Here is a 6,000-nt window from a genome sequence, read left to right as displayed (position 1 = left end):
AAACAGAGATGGATGATTACTTTTCATTGCTTTCATAAATCCATTCGTTAATTTCTTAACTGATCGTTTTATGACGACGGGTGGAGCTCTGCCTCACTTTCAATAATCTGTTATCTTATTAATGAATGAAAATACTTTATTGAATTAAAAATTCGTAAAGTTACAATTCGTGTATAATTAGGCAACCTTATCGCTATTCAGCGATCTCTTTCAGGTAACCTTGAAAGAGCGCAAAAAAAGAATGCTGGGAGAATTTCTTGCGCCACTTCTTCTCTCTCAGAGCGCCATTTGTTTCCGAAGCGGTAGTAGTATCTAGTAGTAACTAATAATTATAATAACATGTCATTTCTAAAAATGACATCAAAAAGAATTCTAAAGGAATAAATTTTGAGAAAATAAATGCCTTTTTTACCTTTTAACCTAAAGGTTAAGTAAACCTAAAGGAGATTTTATTTATAAATTCTCATAAAGAACACACATACATACATACATGTATATATATATATATATAAATACGACTAACATTTATACTGTTAGATAAACGCACAAAATAGGATTTAACATCTACGCTTACACAATATAGTAAATAGTATTTACCAACTGCTACTTAGTAAGGAGTAGTATTCACTAGACGATTTGTTCTAAGAAATACTTTCTTATTATGTTTTTAAATGTGTTAAGCATTCTAGCGTTTCCTATATAAATAGGTAAAGCATTCCTCAGTCTGATAACTTTTTTTTTATGGAATAGGAGGACAAACGAGGTTAAGTGATCACTGCCGCCATTCTCTTGCAACACTAGAGGAATCACAAGAGCGTTGCCGGCCTTTAAGGAAGGTGTACGCGCTTTTTTTGAAGGTACCCATTTCGTATCGTCCCCGAAACACCGCACAAGGAAGCTCATTCCACAGCTTAGTAGTACGAGGAAGAAAGCTCTTTGAAAACCGCACTGAGGAGGACCGCCACACATCCAGATGGTGGGGATGATATCCTAATTTGTGGCGTGTCGTGCGAAGTTGGAAGCCTTAACCACAAATGAATTCGAAACAAAGGTGGTAGTGTGATGTAGGACCGCATAAAATTCGGTTAGCTTCAGACCGCAGCTTGAGCACATGCGAATCACCCAAATAACGAAGTTTTTCTTTAAATATTGGGGAAATTTTGGGTCAATAGGAATACAGTATAGAAGAGAGAGCCCGGCGAAATCTAATCGGGTGCCACTTGAGCCTTGTTTGAAATTGACATTTTTGATTTTGAATACGCTCAACTTTGTCTTGTTCCTGTATGTAAGTTTAAGATAGGTAATATCAAGGCATAATAGGCATAGTCAAGACTAGAAAGTACAAGAGATTGAAGTATAAAGTGGGTTCTGGTGGGAATAGGTTAAAAATATTGAAGTTGTAAGGTACCCACGGCTGCGAATAACCTATTTTCTCAATTTGTGTGTTCCAATTAACAAACCTTGCATAAAATTAATTCCAATTTATCAATACTAAACACCGATACAACTCGTATTTTAGTTAGCTTCTGCCTGTGACTTCGTTATCATGTAATGCATTTCGAACTCTCCCGGGAACTCTTAAAAATTTCATGATAAAATGTATATTTATCATTTTTCGTACTCCTAAGCAAGAAGGGTTAAGCATGAATGTGTCAAAAACAAAATACATGAAAATTTATTGAAGCAGGCGTTACTTTGCGGAAATTCATAATTATACAAATGTTTTGAGTTTTCTTTAGTGTTCAAACAATTCGACACGTGGTTCGCCTCTACACGAGGCATCCTCATGAGATGTTGACTCTCCAAACTCTGGATATTTGATTTGGATAACAAAATATATGGTCATTTCGGGGAAGCCACAGTTGACGTCACACGTACAAATCAGACTTAACATTTTGGAGAGAGTTCACAAGTACAAATATCTTGGGCCATGGCTAACAGACTCATGGAAAAGCGAAACGAAAATCCGAGCTCGCATAGATATTGCTCGCGCATCTTTTATGAAGATGAGAAAAGTTCTTTGCAGCGGTCAACTTTCTCTGAATCTTCTTCATACCAAACTTCTGCAATTCTACATTTAGCCCGTTGTTTTATACGGTTGTGAAGCATGGACCTTAGTGGAAGACTAACGAAAAAATATTGAAGAATTCGAGATGTGGACGTATCGTATAATACTCTATGAAGTGTCTAACGCAGAGGTATTTGTCCAAATGCAGAAAAACATCGAGTTAGTGAGAACTTTCAAACACCGTAAGATCTTGCACCTCGGTCATATTCTGCGCAACGATAGGTATGCCTGCTGCAAACTATTTTAATGAAGAAAATTGCTGGGGAAAGAGGTGTTGGAAGAAGAAAGAAGTCTTGGCTCAAAAATATAAGGGAGTGGACGGTCATCAAGACAATCCAAGAACTATTCCGCTTGGCCATGAACAAAGAGAATTTTAAAAAGCTGACTACTGACATCTCCATTACTGAGAGGCACGTGAAGTGGAAGAAGTACTCCTAAAGCTTGTTTACAAATTTTCACAATTATCAGTTACATAGAAGCGTGTAATAATGTAAAACAAACTGTCTAACTCTCTCATAGATTTTACAATAATTAGCTCTACATAATAGTTATTTTCATTTACATTTTAAAAGTACAATAAATTTGTGGAAATAGCATTGTTAATGCAATGCTAAACAGTATTTTCTGCTTAATTTGGAGATAATATAAAATGCAACGCAAGCCGCAAATAAATTGTGACGTTTATAGACTTGATGCAGTGTCAGCGTGGAATCGGCTGTGTTTGGGAAATGCTTAGACTACTCACATCTTCAGCCACTCAGCAAAAAATAAAAGGTATTGGCCGGGAGGTGTTAATAAATTTGCCATAATAGCCCTAAACTCGCACCTTCAGATTGCCACAAGTTTCCGACTCTTCACAATTCTTGAGGCACTGTCAGGTTAACATCAAGAGAGGACTACCGACACCACATGACGCAAGAAAAATTACAGAGGTCTGTCGTACATCGAAGGTAGTTAGGGACTGCCTGCTCGAGTCCCATACAATTAGCTCTTGCTTACTACCTGGGTTTATCATCCCCGCTGACGGCCGTTCCCAATATACTATCTACAGATAGAGATAAATTACTACCTTCTACTGTCAGAATTTGCTGTCAATAATCTGAAGCAGTCCCAATATATCCGATAAGTCATTCTTATCGCCTTATTTTGGGACACGTGAATTGCAATTTCCATACAAACTTCTATCGCTTGTAAGCTATACGTCGTCCCATTGACAGACAGCGTGGACGGATAAGGTGAGTTACCGTCCATAAGTTTATGGGGACAGAAAAGTCAACGATACTAACGATTTTTATCTCAAGTAGGCCACAACAGGAGATAAACTGAATATTGGGAATGGCCATTAATAAACATCTGTTATTTTAGGAATTTGTCTTAATCCCTTTATTTACAACGTTTTCGCAAAAATACTTACAGCTAAGTACAAAGGTGAAGTAAAACAATAAAATAGAAAAAACTTAAACCTAAAAATTACCATTCCACATTTGTAATTGTTATCAATGTCATAATATATTGAAATAGAAACCTTTGCGAATATCGTTCCAGCATTCTATAATGTGTATCGTAAGTTCACCCCCCCATTCTACCCCCTCCCCCCGCGCCCCACACCACACTTAACAATATTCGGGTCAGATAAAGAATTGGCCTGAATCTTGCAACATGACCTGATTCAGTTAACGAATTTAGAAAATATCGATTAAGTCGCCGGTTCTATCAGCCATTTAATTTTATATCTGCCATTATTGACAAAATATAAAAGGCTTACTGATTATAGTTATTTTGATATTAACTTTGGTTTTATAAACATAAGATGTCAACAATTTAAAAAAACCTTGAACAATATTGATACTTTATTTATCATTTGTAAGATCATTCTCGATATAGATTGTAATTTATGGAATCCGAACTATAAGAGATATGTAAATCGAATAGAAAAAGAAAAAAGAAAATCAATATACTTTAAACTCCAATAATACAAATCATTTTTCAAATCACTTGAAAAATACAGCTTAAAATACAAAAACTACAGTGTAATCATTCTTTAAAAATATAATTAATGATATGTAAGCCAATTACAGGTGCATACATCTTGCACTACACATAAGACGGTATCAATTCTAATACAATTGTATATTTTTTTTACAATATTGTATATTTTTATTGAAAAGAGCGCAAAAAAAGAATATATATATATATATATATTTTTACAAAAAAAGCAAATGTAAGTACAAGATAGTGCAAACTTATCAATAATTACAAAAATGTGTGGTGAGTTTGTTTTTTAGTCTAAGTATTGGAGAGAATTTCAGGACATTCGTTCTACTACGAGGTGTATGAAGAATTTTTGCTATGGGATTAATTACAATATTTATAATAGCTTAGTTAATCGTCGTAAATTAATTATTATTAAGTAAATCGAAAAAAAATCAATAATTTAATATACAAATGCACGCGCCAAACTTTCCATTCGTTCCTGTCGTAAATTAAATATATTTGTTCCACCACATTACACAAAAGATTATACTTTAAATACCTTTATATCACGAGCACTTACTTTCTATAAAAAAGAGTTTTCTTAAATGGATATTTTAGAAAATATCGAGTAGTTAGAAAGAAGATGATACTGAAATTTATGTAAGCGCACTTGATATCTTTTTAACATTGTATTGGGGTTAAATGTCGATATATCTATTTTGGCTGTACCTACACCCTTAACGAGCCCCTGAGCTATATTATAAAGTATTACTGATTGTTCATTCAATTAGCATACTTGGTTATAGATAGTCACTCAAACATAAATTTTAAGAAATAAATGTTCGTTGTCAGTACATTTATTTTGATTATTATAACACTAGAAATAAGGGATTGCTTGTAATATAGATACATGTAATAATATAGCTTTAAGGGTTAATGTATACACTTTTCTAATAAAGACCCAGCCATTGTTCAGGCAGTATAGATAATCTATAAATTAATTTAAATGTTTTATAAAAAAATGGCTCTGATGTAAATCCTACTACACCACAGCTGAATATCTGAGTGACTGGACAGCCTGGGACTAGATTATGATTATTTTATATCAATGACAAAGAAAAAATATTTTATTAAAAAGAGTGAGAGTTTCTTTCGCCGTTTCTTCTCTCTAGAGCGCCATTTATTTCCAAAGCGGTAGTAGTATTAGAAATGACATCTAAAAAAAATTTAAAGGAATCAATTTTGAGGAAATGAATGCCTTTATGCCTTTACTCTGGCTTACAGGTAGGTCGTTGTCGACCATCAGGGGACCACGTTTTTCTGCATATCAATGATATATTATTTTATGCCTGCTAATACACTGCATGTCTGCATTATGGGCAAGAGTTAAATGTACATCGATTTTTCATGAAAAAATAACTGATGTCGTTAACATTTGGTGTTTAAAATAAGAGCCAACGAGACGCTTTCCACTCACTTAAGATAAACTTTCTAACTAGAGATCCATAAGAGATATGGATCATAATAAATAAATTATATTTTTAAAATTTATGGGAGTACTTTCAAGCATGCATTCACCCGACAGTAAGTGCTCAGTAACTGCCACCCCACACCGTTCACCTTTCGCCACACAGAACTTTTTTAATCTGTCTGTGGCGGTATCCAGAGGTGAAATTACCACCTCTTAGTTCATACTCTCTTCTTTACATCTTTTGAAACTCTATTATATAATAAGGCTTCTAAATTATTCTACAATTTATGCGGCCATTTAAGCCGCTGTATATTTTAACGCCACAGGGAAATGAAAGCCTGTGCGATATTATCATCGTCTGGAGATATGATTTTTGGAAAATTTAAATTGTGAATGTATTTATTTCTTGTGTGTTGGATCGTGAACCAAACATTTTACTTCTTCAGTACTATTGAAAGTTAAGTGAATTTTATATGATATACTACTC

Source organism: Leptidea sinapis, chromosome 43 (assembly GCF_905404315.1).
Source record: "Leptidea sinapis chromosome 43, ilLepSina1.1, whole genome shotgun sequence".
Taxonomy (NCBI): Eukaryota; Metazoa; Arthropoda; class Insecta; order Lepidoptera; family Pieridae; genus Leptidea; species Leptidea sinapis.
Note: the sequence above shows the minus strand (reverse complement) of the source record.